Source organism: Melopsittacus undulatus, chromosome 10 (genome assembly GCF_012275295.1).
Source record: "Melopsittacus undulatus isolate bMelUnd1 chromosome 10, bMelUnd1.mat.Z, whole genome shotgun sequence".
NCBI classification, from domain to species: Eukaryota; Metazoa; Chordata; class Aves; order Psittaciformes; family Psittaculidae; genus Melopsittacus; species Melopsittacus undulatus.
The window spans coordinates 33,416,939-33,437,696 of record NC_047536.1 but is presented as its reverse complement, the minus strand read 5'-3'; positions in this window follow the sequence as shown (position 1 = coordinate 33,437,696).

Sequence of the window (20,758 nt, the reverse complement as noted above, 5' to 3'; positions counted from 1 at the left end):
GAGTAAATTGCTTAATAAGCAGCACTGTCCTTTAAATAGGATGCAGAAGCCTCATTAGCAAATGGAGGGATGTTGGGTCCAACCTCCCCCTCTGAGGTGCGGAGCTGGCTGGGCACAATGTGCTCTTGCTGCAGGGGTAACCACAGTGCCAAGGGCACCATGGTCAAGGGCATCTTCAAACACTGTCCCTTTGCCATCAGGCATCTGGGGACAGCCCCAAGTCTTGGCGCTGTGAAGACACTTCCAAGCAAGCTTTGGTAAGGAGCCTGCTGTAAATCCATTGGATGTGCTTGGCTTTGCATAGCCAAGGCTTTAATTTCCATATGTAAATACAGGTCTGCATGTGCAGGGGGTGTGCAAGCAATTCATTAGTTTTGATCTCTTCTGCACTGAGCAAAGTGCAATATCCCACAGTGAAACATGCGTGTCTGAGCCTCCGAAAGAAAAGGCTGCTCAAGTCTTTGATGGCCTATTCCTAAGCTTGGACCTTGTGCCAGCCTAATGCAGCACAGCTCAGGGATGTGCCAGGGTTATGTGGGTCTCTGATACCTCCTTCCCCCAGTGAAAGCTTGCTGGGATTTGCTGGGTTTGGCTCCCCATGGAGTGCTGCCTCCTTGGGGATGTGTTTTCCAACCAGAATTGACCAAGTCTGCTTTTGTTTCCTCACACAGGTTTGCTGCTTTTTGGCTTATGTTGGTTTTGTGTATTTGCTCACAATGGCCTCAGCTCCTAACCTGGGAGAAGGGAATCATCCATCCTCTTGTCCTGGGAGCCAAAAGCTGTCCCAGCTCCAGCCCTTTCAGCTACATCATTCATCCCTGGGCTTAAAGGTGACAAGAGGAGCCTGCAAAAGGTACCTGACTCATTTCATTTGGGGGATTTGAGCTTTCTGTTGCTCTTTGCCCAGCTTGCAACTCTTTCTGTTTGTGTTTCTCCCTTTGCAAGGGTTTTATTTACCCAGAGAGGCCCTTAGCATCTGTGCTTCAGCCTGGATTTATGCTATGTGATGGGCTCCCCTTGCCCCATAGCAGGTTGAGGAGTCCTACCCCATGTCCAAAAGCACATTGAGGGGACCTGGAGCCCTCAGCTGGGGTTGAGGGTTAATCAGATGCTTCTTGAGGGCTGCTTCCAGAAATGCATCTCCAGCTCCCTGAACCCATTTGATGTCAGGCTACAGGGGCTCAGCACAAGATAGTAACTCTTATGAATGAGGCATTACAAGCAGATCACAAATAAGTGCATAATAAACACATGTAAACAGCCATTTGGTTCATGGCTGATAAACTTTCATGGTCCATTCTATCACTGTCTGGGCCTAGGTGGAGGGTGCAGGATGCAGGATGCTGCTGGGTGGCTGTGGACCAAACTTCTCCCCTCTGTCCTTCCACCAAAGAGGTTTGGGTGTGATGCTCAACTATGGGTTCATGTACTGCTTCCTCCAGTCTGGGAGGCCAGTACTGCCTCTGCAGTGTGGCAGGAGACCAAGGGAAAGGGTGATTTCTGGCATGGGTAATACTATAGAGAGAGGATTCATTCTGCAGGGTGCTCAGCACACAGCAATAGAGAATGAGGCTGCTCTCCCAAGGAGGGGAAAGCAGTTGCTGCTTGTATTAAAACCTTTTTGGGCTGGGAGATGCAGTGGGCTGAGCCTTGGGCACAGGGATTTATCCCAGCTCCTGCAGCAAGGCCAAGCTTGGGAAGAGCATCTCTAGAAGGGAGGATCTTGGAAGCCGGGTGAAGGCGAGAGTCTGTTTTCAGTGCAGAAAAGGAGGGGAACTCATTAGTGCAATGTGAAGTGAAACAGAAAACACTTAAATTTGCTGGCAAAATGGCAGCAGGAGGGAAGGAAATGCTCTTTCCATGTCAACGCATTGCTGGAAGGATGGGGGAAAGTTTGTTTTGTTTCAGTGTCCATCAAGCCCTTGCATTTCTCTCCTCCTTTTCTTTGCCCCCTCTAAGCTGGGTTATTACAAAGCAATCCATGCTGTTGCGAAGCAAAATGCCATTAAGTTGCATTTTGATAATGTCAAAACAAAATGTTTTGGCATTTCCAAAGTGAAACATTTCATTAAAAATGCTGCATCTGAGTGTTTTGACATCTTTTAAATCCGTTCTCCTCCTCCTCCCCTTTCCTCAACCTAAATTTGCTCAGATTTTTAGTCCTCCTAAAACTTCATTTTCCAGTGAATGTGGTACCACTTCCACTTGCTGCCTTGTGTACTTTGGAAGCGATGCGCAATGGGAGACCTGGGTAGCTGAGGTCGCCGCTGTCTTACAACCTCAGTTGCCATTTCCATGGTGCAAAGGGAAGGTGCAATCAAATAATTTTCTATTAAGAGCTTGATTTGCTTTTTATTCACTTAGAATCATAGTGGTTAGAATAGCCTATATGCAAACATTGACCTAGTGGAGGGGATTAAAGCAGGAGTGAGTTGGGAGCTGGGTGAGGATGCTGATGTCCCTTTGCCTTCCTCCTACTCCCTTGTGCACCCTTAGTTCAAGTCTGGCTGCATCAGAGCACCCAAAGGGCTGCAGGGAATTGCCTTGGATGTTCCTCACCTGCCAGCATCCATCACCACACTTCAAACCCTCCTGCCATACACTGGGCACACACTGGGATCCCTCCAGCCAGAGCAAACTGCTGCTGCTCGGAGGCTGTTCAAATATGAGCCAACTCAAACGCCATCAAAAGCTGCCTTTAAAGTGGTGCTTTTTGTGCAGCAGAGGGAATAGCTGGCGGGGCACATCCCTTGTGGCAGACTGTGATAGTCGCCTACAAAGGCTGGAGGTGTTTGTCAAAGGGGACGGGGAAGCTTCTGAAGCCAAGAGATGCTTTCAAGAGGAGAGTGAGTGAGTGCGCGCTCCGCTCTGCGCCCCATCACTTGGAGATGAAAGGATGCGGAGGCTCTGCTGTAGTGCGTGCTTGTTGCCACAGCTCTGGTGCGCAGTAATTGCACACCCTTGCCCTGCCAAAGCCTTTAGACTGCCTAAATTAGAATGGAAAAGATAAGGAAACATGGAGTCTTTATACTTGCTTTCAAATCGCTTGACTCCAGGAGTTTGGGTCTTGATGAGCATGGTCAGTATGGGCTCAGAATAGCACAGATAAGCTGGTGTTTTGTATAAGGGAGAAATCAAGTTTACACACCATTTACTCTCTTGCTGCAGCACCTCCCAGTTATCTGCTGGTGGATGAAACAGCAGCCCCAACAGCAAAGCAAATACCAGTTATAGGTGGGAGTGATGGAATAAGATGGTTTTGCTGCTGAAACACAGAGACAGGCTGGATCCTGTGTCTTGAGCTCTGTCTTTGCCAGTCCCTGCTTAGTTTGGTGCTGTTTCAAGGATCTGGATGAACCATGTAAGGCTGAGCAGGTCCAATTTGTGAGCATTAATTTCCTGGCCTTACAAATGTCTATCTGGAGGCTTTCCCAGGGCTTCAGTGAGACCCAGAAGCTGCCTCAGCACTATGAAGTATTGACAATAATCCTAATCTGCTAAAGAAAGTTCCAGGTTTGATTTTAAATCAAGTTCAGTCAGTTGTCTTCATGCAGAAAACCCCAAGCTTGTGCTTACTGGGAAGACTGCTGATGGTCTGGCTGGCTTCAGCACTGTGGTCCCAGCTACTGCTTCAGCATCCTCCAGGCTGGGCAAGCAGGGCACCCTTTCAGTGCTGGCAAAGGGGGAAAACTCCTTTTGGGTTTGGAAAACCCCCTCTCCTATTAGCTGCATGTTTGATTTCCACATGGTGGGAGCAGATCTGGCTCTTAACACCAGCAAGCTTCCCAAAATCACCCCACACTTCCACTTTGGGGGATGCAGTCACGCTCAAGGGTGAATTTTCCCAGCAAGCATAAGCTGCATCATGGACATCACACCTTGCTGTAGGGATGTCCAACTGAAACACATGTAGAGATGAGACACCAGCAGCTTTTATAGGGGTGAACTCGGGTGTGGGGACAGATCCAGGCTTAGGCAGCCTGAAAGATGAGGTCTTTCAAGGGGAAAAGGGGGCAAATTACCTCTGATCTCCTCATCCCTTGGGTGATTCCAATTCAATCACTCTTCCAGCCTCTTTGGGACTAGTTGACTTCTCAGGGCATCACTCTGGCCCAGACCCCTGGATAGAGGACCTTGAATGGTCCCTTCTTTAGCTGCATATCCTGAGCTTGCGCATCTCAGAGCCCTACAGTTCTCCTCTTTACTAACCAACCATTAAGAGGAAAGGGCAGAAGGGAGGTGGTGGCTCAGGAACATAAAGCCCCACAAAGAAAATGATCTTCCTTTCACTAGAGTTTATCTGAAAGCTGCTGGGTTGCAAAGGAGGTTCTGTTGATGGCAGTTTCAGGCCCTGATTATGCAGTAATGGAAGCATCAGCTTCCTTCCTCAATTTGAGTTTGCCCTTCATCCCGTGGTTTCAGGCAAAGGAGAATATGGTCATTTGGAAGAGGAAGGGGGAAAGAAAACACATAATGTTGTTTATCTCCCTTAAAGTCACAGCTCTTTCTTTGCCATCCTGTTGTACAGCTTGGCCATTGGAAAGCTCCCTTAGCCACTGCCTCATGCATGAGCAATAAAACATGTCACAGGGTAAGCTTTTCCTGGGGCTGAAAAGTGCCTTTTTGTCTATCTTACAGAAAGAGGAAAGCTCAGGTGGTTCCTCAGACCAGGAATTCCCAGGTAAGAAGATGACATGGGCTCTGGAGAGGTTTTCGGATGGGCTTTCAAACCCCACTCAGAGGGTGTTGTATTGAGGGTTGGCATCACAAGGGATCAGAAGGGATCAATGGGGAGTTTTGATGCTTGAGGTGACCTTGATCATCCTCTCCCTTTCAATGCTCCTCCTGTAATAGCTGGGATCACTTAGGAGGGGACTAAGCATTTAAACCAACTGTTTTAGGTTTATTCTCTCTGTGGGGAAAAAATAGAGTCCTTATTTTAAAGCTTTATAATATACGTGCACATCTCTATACCCACCAGGATTTATAGTGATTTGTATGGTTAAGACTGATTTAAAAAAATCACAAAATGGGCAAAATAACTGCAAACTGCATTTTTAGGGCATCATGAACAAGTAAAGCCTGAGAATTTGGGGTGTTGGAACTGTGAGGGTGACTCTGCCTCCTTAGCACTTCATTGCTGGGGGGAAGGCAAAGCTTTGGGCATCCTAAGGTGCTTGGGACACTGCTCCTGCTCTCCCTGGTGCACCTCTCGCAAGGGCTGAGCACTTTTCCCTCTCCTTCCTTTCCTTTTCAGAACTCCAATCTGTTGGCACTTCTCCCCCCCCTTCCCTATTGCCATCCCTTAGGCCTTCTGGGGAAAGAAAGAAGCAGCCTCTCTGGTTTTAATCAACCTAATTAGTGTATCTTTAATACAATTAGAGGGAAATCGGACCGCTTGCCCCCTCCCCGTGTATCAATTAAAGCCCCACAGTTGGAGGGTACATTTTTAATCCATTTAGGACCATCTCCCCCAGCTTCGCATCATCCATCCCCCCCCATCATCCTCCTCCTCCTCCTCTTCCTCCCGCCTGGCAGAGCGCTGCTTCCTCCTCCGTTTTCTTTAGGAGCCTGTTCAAACAGCACATTGTAAGGAGTAAATAAATTACTCTCTGCCCCCTTGCCCTCTCCTCCACGGCAGCCGGCCCCGTTCCAGGCAGCTGCCCTGATTGTACAGGCAGCAGTTAGGGGGGAAGGGGCTTGCACAAAGCCAGGGCTGCACGCTCCGGGTCAGGGGGGGTCGTGCTGTTCATCCTCCTTTCTTCTATTCTTCATCCCCTCTTCTTCATCTTGCTGGGGTTTGCTCCAGGTCTGGGGGTGTTTGGAGGGTGTTTTTATGGCTATGGTTAACACACACACACCAATGGGTTTTTTCTCCCCTTTGGGGTCAGGAAGGCTTGGTGGTGGGTTATGGCTCTGGGATGCTGCTTTGCTCCAGCTTCCATTGGACTTGAGCACCCACCCCAAAGACCTGCTTAGTTAGTGAGTATTCATTTGCAAACTCTTGAGAAGAATGAATGGCTCAGATTTGGGATACCCAGAGTGTGGCATCCTAAGGGAAATCGAAGCTGGGAGAGAGCAGGAAGGATGAGGCAGGATCCGACCTTCTCCCCCTCCTTTTGCACATGGGTGAAAAGCAAAGCGATGGGTGCTGCGGTGCTGGCTCTGAGTGGTGCCTGGCCAGTGTCCCAGCACTGGGTGATGCCCACTGCAGCCAGTGACTGAGCACAAAGTCCTGCCAGTGGCTCGTTATCATCAGTGCAAACACAATCAGCAGCTTTGTTGCTGCCTTTTCAGGGTAGATGGGTGAGACTTCCCCTCTCTGCATCTCTCTCTGGCTGGTCCACGACTACAAGGTCCTGCCTTTATGGATCACTGAGTCCTGGCGCTTTCTTAATGAACCTGCTTTTAATGCTTGACTTCTCTGTGTCATGTTTAATTACAGCAGCTGTAACTTCCTCTTTGGTTGGCTTGATATAATATCTAAGTGCTTCTGAGCTTCAGAGCCTTGTTATTCTTCTATAATTAGAGTTTTAAGGATAGTGTGAGCCATCTCTATAAAATAGGCAGCTTATTGCAAGGATGCTGGTTTCCCATAGAAGGAAAAGAGATGCTGTGGGACAAAGGTGGATCTGGGGTGCAAGAGGTGGCAGATGTGCTCTGTGGGTTGATGGCAATGGAGCAGCTTGCTGAGCATTTCAAAACTCAAATATCACTGAGGAATAGGCACAAATAAGTTCCTCGGGGTGTATCTGACACAGCAATGTGGTCTTTCTTCTGCTTAAGGTTGAGTTTGCCTCCTGTCATCTCTGAATGTGCTGCTTTTCCTCTGAGAAGGGCTGAGGTCGGAAGGATTTGGCTGCCCCTTCATGTGCACTGTGCTTTGGTTATGGCTGGTGACCCCCTTGGGAACAAGGGACAGGAGTGAGATGGGGACAGGGATGAGCATCAGCCAGTGTGTTTGGTCTTAGAGACCTGAGGTGACACTGCAGCCAACTTGCAAAACAAGTGGCCTTTTAGGACCTGCCAACATGGGAGAGAAGGGGCTTTGAGAGGGTGGCGATCACCCCATTGATGCCACATCTGCATTCCCAGCAGAGGGGCTGCAAATGTTCCCTCCTCTCAATCTCCGCCTCTGTATTCGCTGCCTTCTGAAGGAAGGGTTTTATGCCAGTGAAAGTGAAGGAATTGATGCCTTTTGCTTAACTCTGTGTTTGGGTACCTGGGTGCTCAGGCAGCTGCTGAGGGAGACGGAGCCCAGCTGGAGGGGTTTGTGCAGGGGAACTGAGCTGCAGTGACCCCCCCGGCTCTGTTCTTGCTCTGCTTGGGGGGATCTGGGTGGGAAACAAGGATGTCTTAGCTTTGGGACAGCTCCAGCCTATGTTTGTATGGTGGGTTCCCAGCCAATGCCATTGCAGAACTGGTGTAACCCCCAGAGACAAGATAAGAAGAGCAATGACAATTCTAGTTTTTATTGAACTCATCCACTTCTTAAGTTCCTTACACCTGAAGGGTCTCATTGCCCCAAACTAGGCAGAAAAACCCCATAGCTTAAGCAACTTCCTCTAGTGGAAGGTGTTTCTGCCTGTGGTAGGGGCTGGAACTGGATGAGCTTTAAGGTCCCTTCCAACCCAAACTGTTGTGATTCTATGGATTTTGAGCCACCAATGGGGTATGGTCTCAGCTGTGGGTACATGTGAGATTTGAGCCCCAAGGCAGCCAAGATCCCCATGGAATGGGACAAGAACCTGGATCTAGACTAAGCTGGAGATGTCAGGGTAGCACTGGGCTTACTGGGGCTGGGGCAGCTGGAGACAGGGCACCCCATGGGCCAAAATACAGCAACTCCCTTTGGAAAGCAGCTCCTTAAGGAGAAAAGGGCAGCCTGCTGATCCATCCCTAAACTGGGATTAGTCAAAACAGGCAAGGACAAAGCACCCTGATACATCAATTTACACTGCAAACTCTTCCCTAAAGCATCTGCCATGAGCCGTGATTGGAGGCAAGATCCCAAATCGAACAGGATTGTGTTCCTGTTCAAACACAACAGGACGAGAGCAGAGCGCAGGTCCTGGCACTGGTGGCTATGGAGAAGCTCATCCTGCACGATCCCCACTATAGTACTTGTGTGGAGCATTAAGAGGGGGTTTTATTCCATGGAGAAGGGGATGGTGAGGAGTGACAGTCTCTGAATTGCAATTTGAAACGTTTACAGCCCAGTCAATCCTAATTCATTATTAGCTGTAATTGTTTCAAAGAAAGTGTCCACTGTTATGTAAAATGCAGCCCCAGATGCTCCTAATGGTTCAGGCTCTCTGATTGCTGTAATTTGCAAAGCTTTCGCCTTCTTTCCCCCCCCCCTCCCTCTGTAGTTATGATGTGCCTTTTATGAGCCAGCCAGGAAGAAAGGGAGAAAAGCAGCCATTAGAGGAAAATAATAATGTTGTACCTGAAAGGCCATTAGTGAGTCTTATATGGAAGTATGCATCTGGTCTGCGCCCAGCCTGGCCTGCCTGGGGACCCGTGGAGCCTGTGGATGGGGACACAGGGACAGGCCTGCAACTGGGTGTGCAGCCCAGAGTGGTGCTGCACTAACCCGAGCATGAGGATATGTAAATATCCAGTGCACTTCACAATTAGGCTCTGCATGGGCAGGGAATCAGCTTTTGGATGGTAAATGTATTGTGTGGGGGGGTGATTTTGCTGGTAAGGGGGGTTTGTCTCTTTCTTTGACATGAAGGAGACATCCCTTTCCCACTCCCATCCTCTGATGTTGCTTTGTATAAAGGCAGAACTGCAGGGATGTCTCTCACCAGGATACCCAAGCTGTGCACTATGGGGCGTTTCAAAGCTCCTATCGCTTGCTGTCTTTCGCCTCCACCTCTGTTTTCAGCTCAGGTATTTGTTTTAGCCTGTCTGTGTTGATCCTGTCACCAGGAGCTTCTTAAGTCCATAATATCAACCTAATTTAAAGAAGGCTTTACTTGATGAGACAGGTTTCAGCCCCTGCTGTGTGCAGAGGGAAGAAATGAAGGCTGGTTCGGTGTTTCCATCACGTCCTGCCCAAGACTGAGCTCTGCCGGGATGAGGTGTGATCCTTGGGCTGAGTTTGCCTGGATGAACTGTGCCAGATTGGGGTCAGACAAAGAGAGGTTCTTTTAATGCTTTTGGGGGTTCTTTTAGGGGGGAAAATATAAATCACAATGTTTCAGTTGGGAACAGACCTACAGTGATCATCTAGTCCAGCTGCCTGAATAATACCCAAACTTATGATGAAAGAGGCTAGAGGACATGGATGCTGAGATTAAATACAGTGTCCCCCATGTCCGGCAGATGCTGCATCCGTAAATTAGCTGGGAGTGAACAACTCCATGAATTACATTGGGGTTTCCTTCTTTCTGAGGCCAGGCTCGGGGGGAGCAGCAGGATTGGGAAGCAAAGGCCAGGAGGAGGGCTCGAGGGCAGTGGGGAGGCTGGTGGTGGGAAGGGAGGGCTGCCCTTTCACCTCTGCTCTCCTGCTCCTCCAAACCTATCCCTATGTGACCCAGCCTCACTGCTTCCCACCAGACAGCCCTGCCCCGGCCCCCTGCCCAGGACCTGCTCCCCCCAGACAGCCTTTGTCTGGGGAAGATTGAGAGGGCTGGTGGGGCAGGGTGGATGCTTTACCCTTCACCTCCGAGGAGGGTGGTCCTGCAGGGTCATTGCCGGGGGCACAAGGGGCAGTGCGATGGTATTGTCTGCTTAGGAGCTTCAGGATGGGCTTTTAACAGGGCAGAAAGGCACATGGAACGCATCTCAATACCTTACATTTCACAGCACCCATCCCAACACCTTGCATTATGCAGCACCCATCTCAACACCTTGTATTATGCAGCACCCATCCCAACACCTTGCATTTTGCAGCATCTATCCCAGCCGCTCGTATTTCTCCCCCTGTCCTGCTGCTGGAGATTTCCTGGTGTTGGGAATAAGGGGAATAACTTATTCATAGGAAGGATTTACTACGTGTTAAGTCAGGGGCTGTGGGTTCAGCTCTGGCAATTAGCAACATGCATGGGCTTGGAAGTGTCAATTAGGCTCTTGAGCCGTTGTTTACTCATTAACACAAGGTCTCTAATTACCCTGACCTGATGCCATGGGGGTGCTGAGGTTGGCTAATCAAACATGTACATCCTTTAAAAGGAAGTTAGGGCTCAGCACTGAGTGAAAATCCCCTTTCCACGGCTGAGACCACGTTGTTTGGGGATTTACATCAACATCCCTCTCTCCATCCCTGCAGGGGGACGGGAAGGAGGGAGCAGCCAGCGGGGCTGACATTGCTTTATTGCCTCTCATGTCAGTGTCTGCACGGACCCGGCAGCCCTGGCTCCTATGGGATGTGTTAATGCAGGTCGTGGCGTGGCCGGACACGCCAGCCCCAGTGAAAACAAGGATGGATGCAGTGACAACAGATAGCTCGCTGCATCAGGCAGGAGATGGATGGGGAAGGTAAGGAGGGGGAGCTTTGCTTTGCCATCCACCAAAATGATGGCTTGGGGGGCTAATTGAAACACAGCGAACTCCCCAAATCAGAGCTAGGAAAAGGATGCCACGATCGTGAGCACAGTGGTCACACAGGAACCAAAGCAGCCTTTCTCCTTCGATTGTTTCCCCCCATCTCAATTAACTCTCGTTATTATTTCATCACGGAAATAGTTTGTGCCTTTAACGGATGGGAGGAACACTTGCAAATGCTTTTTTGTCTGAAGGCAAAGCTGTTTGGTGTAACCGAACTTCAAGGGATCCTTCCCTGTTTCCGCTCCTCTCCCTTTCTCTGCTGAGGCAGAACACGGCGTAACTTGAAAGTCAGTGATTCAGGCTGCAATTATAACCTAAAAGCACAAATAAAAGATAAGCCGGCATCCTACTGCTCCCCATTTGCATCCGTGTCACATGGGATGAAGGGGAAAATAAAATCTGCTTTTAGAAAGTGTTGTGCCAAAGAATCTCGTCCAGCAGAAAGGGAATAAACAGATCCCCTGAGGCACCGGCTGTTTGAGTTGCAAATGACAACGCGGTTGGAAGACGGCACCAGAGAGGCCCAAGGAGTTTGCACACAGGTTTCCCACCCCAGCTGGCCGTGCACGGAGCTGAAGCATCAGTTTGATACTGGTACAAAGCCACCTTATGCTGGTTTTTGTGAGCACCGTGAACCTCAATGGGGGGGGTTTCTTATTGCTTCCCAAAACACTGGCACAGAGGAGCTGTGGTTGTTCCATCCGTGTCAGTGTTCAAGGCCAGGTTGGATGGAGCTGGAGCAACCTGCTCTAGTGGAAGGTGTCCCCTGGTTGGAAGTGGATGAGCTTTAAGGTCCCTTCCAACCCAAGCCAGGGTTCTATGATTTCCAGTGGTGAGAAGGGGAGGTGATGGCTGCCCTGGTGCAGGATTGCTTAGTGGTGCCATGGGGTGGCTGTGTTTGCCCACCCCACCAGACAACCATCCCATGCAGCTCCTCAGGTCCAGCACCTCTAACATAACCCTCTGTTTTGGGGAGCAATGGCTCATTTTAACACCGGCAGAGATTTCCAGTGCTCTTCTTTTGGGAGGCTGAAAAATCACCTCCCAGGGTGTTTCAGGTTTCTGTGTTTGCAGAGGCTGTTGGGAGCTCTCTGGGGCTCTGTGAATGCTTCTTGCTGAAAACAAGCAGGGTTTTGAGACAATGGGCTTTATATTCACAACGTGGTGGGTTTAGAACAGAACAAGATTACCCAAGGAGAAGGCAGAAGGAGGGGGGGGGGGGTTGGCTGAGATACTGAAGAAAAGCAAAGCTATCGTATGTGGGAGCAGGGAAGGGCTCTGCTTTGTGTCTATTGGGCTGGAACTGAAGTCCTGCCACCAAGTCTCAGCTGCAAGAATCTGTGTTCCGGCCTGGGAGCAGATTGTTCCCCAGCCAGGCACTGAGCTGGACACAAGGAGCCACATCAAGATGTTTGGTTCCATAAACTTGGCTCTGTTCTTTGCTTCTCCCTGCCTGTGGGGTTGGAGCTGGATGATCTTTAAGGTCCCTTCTATGATTCTACCTCCTGCTTCCCTTATTCCAACACTTCACAGAAGCACATTTTATTGTCCCTTGCTCATATCCAAGACCTTTAGCACTGCATTTACCATGGCTGTGGGATGGATCATTCCCTAAAATCATGCAATGTTTTACTTGGTGTTTCCATATCCCAAGCCCCGTGGTGCGGGCAGCCGGAGGGGCTCCTGCTTGGCCCCGGGAAGCAGAGCAGCTGTGCCAGGGATGCTCTGAACAAAGTCCCTCTCCTGGTGCTGGCAGCCTATGATTTGCATACAGATGCGTAGGAAATCCTGGTGGATCTCAGCGTCAAGGGGGAAGGGGATCGCTGGTGAAGGCAAAGAGGTAAGGATGGACAATGTGCACCCCCCAAAATCTCCACCTTATTGTGGCAGGCTGGGGGACCCATCAGCAAAGCAGTCACCACATCCACTCTGGTGTGTGTGGGATCAGGAGCAGCTTCCAAGCAAGAAAGAAGGTGCAGGATGATCCCCCAAATGTAACACTGTCCTTACCTGTCTGTTCCTCTTTCTTCCCTTTTCTGCCACTTCTCTTGCTTCTCCTCTTCTTCAACAGCCTGTTCTCTTGCTTTTCTCCTCCTGCTGTCTTTTGTTGGAGATCCAGGGTAATACTTTAAAATGGGGTTTAGATCCTGCTTGCTGGCTGTCCAACAGCTCTGGGTGCTCAGTGCTGTGTTACCCAGAGCACAATCCCACCTGACTGTGCAAATGGTGTGAAACCCCCCCATCCCCATCACATTGAGTCCCTATTCCATGCCAAGGGTGGGTATTCACCAGAAGCAGTGCCCCATCCCTGGCAGTGTTGAGGGCCAGGTTGGATGGGGCTTGGAGCAAGCTGCTCTAGTGGAAGGTGTCCCTGCCCATGGCAGGGGTTGGAACTGGATGAGCTTTAAGGTCCCTTCCAACAGAATCCATTCTGGGACTCTGTGATGTTGCAGGATAAGGAGGGTTGAACAAAACCTCCATCAACAAGCAGAGAAAAACTACAGCCTGCAATCGCTTCACCCCCACTGGGGAGGGTTGGAGGAACTCCAACTGGAGACTGCCACGGTCCATAAACAGTCTGTTTGCTTTATTTTAAAGGAAAGTTATCTATCAATCGTGTTTGAACAGCAAATAAATGTGAGCAGCCATGAAGGGTCCTTGGGCAGAAGGGGAGGATGACTTTGTCAACCCCCTCTGTTTGCACAGCTGGATCTCTGCGTGGTTTGCAGCATGGGGAACGCTGAGGTTGCATATGAATGAAACACTGAGCTCACCACCTACTTTCTGCACCCAGATGCTGTTGGCTCCACGTTGTTTTTGCTACTGGACTCCAAACCCCACTTGACATGAGGCTGGCAATGGAGGGACTGGCAATGGAAGAGGCGCACATGATGCTGTGGGGATGCACACATTGACTTCCCAAGTGTTGTGAAGGTAAACCACTCAAACCACAAAGCATTGCATCTCAATGAGCAGCCCAGCAACCTCCTCCCCTTCCAATGTGCAATTAGAGAGAACAAAACCCCAGCACCATGGAAGCACTGGGAAGGAGGCAGCTTCCTCACCATCCCTGTCGCTCCCGTTATCCAAGATTGTCCACGACATCCCAATTGCATGACCTTGGCAAATGGCAAATTGAGTCTGTTTGTCACGTGGCTCCTTGAGAGGTGCTTGCCTGGTGAATGGCCTTGGCATACATTAAGTGAATAAACCGCCCCATTGTTGGGCTCCTTCAGCCGCCCTGCTCAGTTGACCCATTCAATAACTGTTTGTTTGCACAGATTTGCCTGTACAAGTGCAACAAGCTGAACCCTGGATCTGAGCAGATGTGTTTGGAGTAGGCTCTCTCTCGCTGCTTCCTTCCCATCAAGGTGTATTGTGTCTTTTGAGGGCTCAAGCTCTCACCAGCGTGGCTCATTCAGGCAAAATTTCTGTGGTGCTTTCAGGGGCCCTCTGGGGTTTCCAGGAGTTATTTACCTCTCCTGTGGCTGTATTTTGAGTCAAACTAACCCCAAACTTCCTCCTATGTGATTTCTTTCTGTTTTATCGCAGTATATCTGTGCACGATGAAACAGGGAATGAAATGGGGCACAGGAAAGGTGTGCAGCCACTGTTTGATGCCAGAATTGCATCAGGTGTGCCAGCATCTCCTCCCTGAGGCTGCTGGGGACTGTATCTATTGCAGACATCCTTTGCCTTGACCTCACTGCACTGCACATCCCAGCCCTTCCCATCAGCCTGGAGCTCTGCCTGGGCTTACAGGTAGGAAATCCACAACCTGTTCTTCTGGGATACTGTGAGGCCAAACTGTTCTTGTGGTCTGAACCCTTGTGCTAAGGCAGATGCCTGCAAGTGCCTTTGTTTCAGGAATTCCATTTTCCAGACACGGGATATGGGGGATTTTCCCAAAGAAAACACCTCTCCATTTTAAATACATGGTTTGGCCCCTAAATTGTCTGGTATACATAACCTACTGCTGGTAGCTCATGTGTTCTACACAGAAGTAGCAAAGAGCTGTGTAAATATCATGAGTTCAGGCTGCTCAGGCACAATCTGCCTTGATGCAGAGACCCAATGGCTGGAAGGTTGATGGAAATGCATTCTTAGCAGTAAAAGTAAAGGGATGTCCCCATGCATTTTAAAAACGTGGGTATGGAGCAAAGGCACATCCATCAAAACAGAGAAACTGTGGCAAGCTCTGGAGTTTGTGATGCTGCTGCCTGAAATCAAAGTCAGCTCGAGGTGAGCTAAAAATACAGCAGGCACGTTCTGCAGGACTGTGGATGCCAAGACCCAATAAGCTATTAAAAGTTCTGGAGATGCTCAAATCCTTTTTCCCATTGATGTATCACATGCATCGCAAATACCCTCCAACGAGCCATTTGTGCGTCTCCCTCCAGACGGAGCCGACAGAGTGGGGGGATAAACTAAACGCATGCAAATACTATTTCAGGGCAGGCTGAGACTGGATGGGGTGAAAGAGAGAAGTTAAACATAGAAGCATATTTATTTCCGCATAATTTTGTCAGCTTTCTGCTGGCAGCGAGAGACTAAACCTGGGAGGAGCCTGACCTCCGGATTAGCCGAGGGAAGACATGTGCTCGCTGCTTCGGAGTCACCATCTGTGAGGGAGATATCAGCGAGCGAAGACGCGTGGCAGGGAGACGGCTGCAGCAGGAGAGGGACCGCCGGGACCCTCAATTCCTGAGCATCCTCTTAGCCCTGCCTGTGCATTTATCACCGCAATGACTTTCGTCTTGACAACGGGAGCTCTTCAAGCTCGTCTATGTCTTCCCCTCCAACCCCTCCAGCCCAGCTCCAGGGGAACTTTTCCCCCTTTCTCCTGCAATCAGCCCCGGAGGGTCCATTTGCTTTTGTCTCCCGTTAATTGCTTGCTACTTTTCAGTGCCTGCTCCTCCCCCTCGGAAAGATAAATTTTAAAGCCGGAGCGGGATGGAGAATGGCTGAGCCCGCTGTTATTTTTGACATTGGCCCCAGTGACAGCTGGACCTTGCAAGGCTGGGGCCGCTCGCACACACAAAGCCTATTAGCTGTGCCCACTCACTTAATGAGGCCTGAAGTCTGGAAGGAGAATTTCCTCCCCGAAGTGTGGCAGAGCCCCTTTGTCATTGTAAACAGGCGCTGCTCACCCAGCCCTTGCCTTGCTTTTCTCCTTCCTGCCACCGTGGCTTTTCTATTTACCCAGGAAACAAAAGCGAAGCCGTGTCAGCGTACGGGGAAGAGAATGCACCCAGCTCCTCGGGTTCACACGCCTGCATCCTCTGCTACCCACCCACCTCGGACGGGGCTCTCCGGTGTCACCGACACCATGGGATACCCAGGGAATGGGCTGCGGGATGGGGAGAGAGATGTGCCTGGGGTTGATGGATCTGTAGGAACTGCTCCCTATAGGAACAGGCTGTACAGGTCAGAATGGCAGTGGGAATAAGAGCAAGATGCTTCCTCCAAAATCCTTTACCTAATCACAGTGATTTGGGGCTCCAGCATTTGTTGTGTTATCCACTGCGTTGGTTTTGAGGGGTATTTTGTTCCTTGAATTTGCATCATTTTGTTTCCTTGTGCAAGGAGCTTCCTTCCCAGCTCTGCAAATAATTCCCAAAGGAATATTTCCTTCTACCTCTTTTGAGCTTGCAGCCTGTCCAGTTCGGGACCATTGTAACCCCCAACATGTGCCATTTACATTGGGAGTCATTAGCTAACAGAATAAAACCTTAATTGCTTATAAAGCACTTTAGAAATGGGAACACTCTTGGTGAAACCGGTAGCACAAGTTTATTGAGACTATTAACAATATACAAGCAAAGAAAGTGGAAAAAAACCCAAATGAGACCACCTTGCAGATGATCCTTTCTTGGGGTAAGGGTGACCAGTCACTTGACATAGACCCTGTTGTCAAGGGCAAGCAAAGTTACTAGGATGAAAGCTTTGGAATATAGGGGTTGGTTTGATTAAGGAGATTAAATCTGCAGGCCTCATGATTTGGAATATAACCTTCAATGCCAGCCAGGTGTAAAGCAGAGCTGGGATATCTGCCTGTTCTTCATCCAGGCAGGGATAGAGGTGAGAGGTGTGGGCTGTCCCTTCTTTAGGGTGTTGCTATCAAAGCCTAAGGAGCATTTGAATATCCTGCTCAGAGTGGTGTGAGGGCAGGCTGAGGCTTCTGAACACATCCCAGCCTGCATGTAGGCGATCTGCTTTGGTGGTTCAGGTGGGTATAGGATGCTTTGGGAGCTGGACCTCGGATCATATCCCCATGCCATCGTTTTCCTGGGCTGACCATGGAGAAAACTTCCCTGAGGCTCTAGAAAAGCAGCCCCCATCCTGCAATGTCTGTATTGTGGACACCCCTTCCCCCTTTTCCTTTTTGTTCCTTCTTCTCCAGGGATTTACTTGCTGGTTTTTAAATATTTGCATATTTCAGTGCTTGCTTTCTGTTGGTAACTAAGGCTGTTTGGGGAAAGCTGAGCCATTCTCTAAATGGAAGTCAGGCAGAAATTACCTTTTTTGTGTGCCTTGCAATTATCACAGCAAAGCGATTCCTTTCTTCCTCCCGGAGCCAGTAATTTATTTCTTAACAGAAAAAACTGCAACGTTACTTGAAGAAAGCCGGGTTAATGCCGGCCTTGTTTTCCCTGTGAAGTTAAGCTGGCTTTGTGACTGAAGTGTTTGGCTTCAATTTATCAAATTGCTTGTGGGTATGTCCCACTTTGGGAAGACACAAGAGGCATTCACAAGCGCGAAAATCCCAGGTTCCAAATTGACTGTTTAGTAACAAAGGGAGAGGAAAGACCAATCTTTACCCTGTGTTTCAAACTTGCCTTTGCCAGTGTTTCACAAGTGGCTTTTCCTTGCTCGCTTCATAAATCCTAAGGTGTAAAACTGACTGTCAGGAAACTTGCAGTGATCTTTGATCATCTATCTCAGCATCTCCTGCTCACTCCTTCATTGCCAGCCCATGAGTGTAAGGACTCCTGCACCCACCTGATACAGCCTCCCCTGAGCAATGCTGCATCAAGGGGTGATGGATAAGGAAGTGGAATAACTACTATTGATGAGAAGTCACCAAGTCTTTCCCTTGGTTTAGTGTGAGGTGTCCCTGCCCATGGCAGGGGGGTTGGAACTAGAGGATCTTGAGGTCCTTTCCAATCCTAACTATTCTATGATTCCCACAAGCCCTTTTGACCCATTTGAATTTCAGCCTGTTTTGGACATCAGGGAAAGAGAATTTCTGCTGGCACTTGGCTTTGTGTGAACTGCTCAGACTGCAGCAGCTTTAGTGGAGCTTCTCATTGACCATCCCAACTCCTGCTGGCTTGGGCCAACACCACCTCTTTGCAGCAGCTTAGTCTATCTATCTGATGGGTAGGCAGGTCTTGACTGATAGCGATGATTTGGCAGTCCAAGTCTCCCAGTTTAATGAGCACCCAGGTTAGGGAAATGTGTGTAAATGCTGAGTGCAGGGTAGGAATGTGAAGGTTTAGGGTGTAAGAGTGATGCTAAAGAACAGCTTTACTCTCTGCTTACCCGAAAGCCTTTGAGCCACATTTCTCCATAAATCCTTGAATACTTTCCCTAACAGCAATGGGAACCTTCCTATTGCATGCAGTCACCTTGCATAGGGTTGCTCTGGAGAGCAAAGAGCCTGCTGTGATCCCCTTTTCTTCTTGTGGTTCTGTGTAATTTCTGTGTAAACTGACACAGAGAAGTCTGCAGAAGCCCCTCTTCCCACTGATGTCCCCTTGTCTCTGTGCAAGGGGATTAGGACATGGCAAAGGAACGACAGAGATCAGGGAGGAGGTTGTGCTATGCACCAAGGTGGGGGCGAGGAGCCTTTCTCCATCACTGTGGCCTCTTCATCTTAATGTCCTTCTAATATCTGCTAATCGGCTTTTCATTTGTAGGCTCCGTTTTAATTCACCGGTGTTCATACCTCCGACATTAAGTTGGCAAGCCCATGCCTGTGTAAAAGCTGTAAGTCAGGACTGGGCAAACGGCTCCAGGAGTGCCTGCGAGCTTGGCGTGTGTCGAGGGGATTTGCATTTTGAAGACAGAGCTAATCCCTTTTCTATGGTCTGCACTCATAGGCAGCTGCCCCAGAAGCTTTTTGCCTGTCCTCTCCTTCACCCTCCCTGTTGATGGGGATTTCAGAACAAAGAAGGTGGTGGGTTAGGTCTGGGAGCACCAACCTGATGTGCAGGAGTCCTGGCTCCAGCCCTCTGCTCTCATGCAGCCTCCTAAGGTGACCCTGGATACATCCTGCAGACTACATCAGGCTTACACATGCTAGCACTCAACCCATCCATGAAGCTGGCCTATAGCCCAGTGCTGGTGGTCAGCCCAGGAAACCTGCTGGGGGACACAGCTGGAAATGGGTGAATGCATGAACACCACACCAGCGCTTCCAACCAGCCTTTTAAAATGCAGACTGCGTCTACTCGGTATTGCTGGGGCTGTATTTTGAGAGCTCTGTGAAAATCTGGACACGTGTTTCTGTTCCTGTGGTCTGCAGTGCCTTCTAAATAGCTGGTATTGAGCGAGGGTTAGATTTCATATCATCTCGGCTTAAAGACGCACCGGCTGCAGGAGCCGCTCTGAGGCCAGCAGCTGATGGGGGAGATGTCAGAGATGTCCAGAGGCTTTGGATCAGACCATGGTTTTCAAAGCCAGCTGCAGGATGTAGACATTCAGTACTCACTGAAATGAATAGCAGTGTTAAATCTAACTATTCCTCTGGCTTTGCCAAGTGAATTCTTGTGAACATCCCTTTTGCCACTATCTCATTAAGAGTATTAACCTGGAGATCTGGCCTGAAGGTAGGAGGATTGAATGCCAAGAAATCTGGCTGGGTTTGATTTTTGTGCTTCATTTTCAGAGTCCAGGATGATCTTTCCACAGTACTGGTGATTATTTGCACCAACCCTGCTCAATGACTGTCTTTTACGCAGTGGTGAAGAGGGCTTTGGAAGCTGAGGAGATTTGGAGCATTTCCAGTCCCTTCTGTGTGACTCTTCAGTGACCTGACAAGGTACCTTAAGCCTCAAAGAGGCCAAGCTCCCTGTTAGCTATTGTAGAAGAAGGAAGGTTTACAACCCCAGTTATGGTCCATGAATGCTTCCCTTTCCACCAAATCAATATGGGGGAAAATCTCTCACCAACTTTACAGCTACAGACCACACCAAGTCCATCAGTGAGTATGTTAGGGAGGTGTTTGCAAGTGTTTGGGCTCTGATTTCTCCTCTTAGAGTGGGAAGATTTGCCCCAGAGCAAGCGACCCTCACCTCCATGCTAGTCCTGGGGATGAAAGCCCAGCTCTGGCAATCTTTGATGTGATGATTTCATATCATGAGGTTGGTTGGGCAGGTGGATGCTGCCTGAGCAAGGAGCACAGCTCGGTCAGATGGGCTTTTGTTGGCCATGCAGGAATGCAGATTCCCCCCAAGCAGAGAAGAAAACAGAGTTGGGTTGCATTTGAAATGAGGCTTGTGCAAAAAATTTGCATAATAACATGTAAAAAAAATGTGATGTGAAACTAAATATAGTGCAGTGCTGTTTTACCAACCTCTGGTTAATCAAAGTTAACTGCATCCTAATGTAACGCATGTTGCCTCACTGCACATCAAATTGCCATTCTTCCAAACCATCGGCACATTTCTGTAAAGGAGCTCTACAGAAAAGTACAGTGCAAAGCAAAATCCCGACTATGCTATGCTTCAAATTGCTGCTAAACTTGGTTTTATATTGATTTATCAAGTTTTAATGGTTTACTTTAAGTCTCGACACATCTTACGAAGCAAACCTGGGTGCGAGCATCACTGCCTCGGTGAATCCATATGGGATACAACAGTGGTGTTGGATGCTCCGCTGGGCTCTGTGCTGTTATGTCCCATTCAGACACGTGTGGGAAACACGTGGGTGCCTGTGTGTTGAGTGAAGCTCTCCCCTTTCTGAGCCAACAGCTGATCGACCGCCCTCACCCGGGGTTTTAAGCCACGAGGAACGCCGGCGCTCGGCACGTTCCTGGAAACACCCTGCTCTCCCCATTCAAAGCCCCTGTGGGTTGAGCTCCTCCACGGCTGCTGTTAATAGGTTAATGAGACCCTCGTCTGGCGGAGTTAGAGTGCCTGGCTTTCTAAGATAAAACTATCCAGCGCCATGAGGAGGTTGGGCCTCTTTATGACTG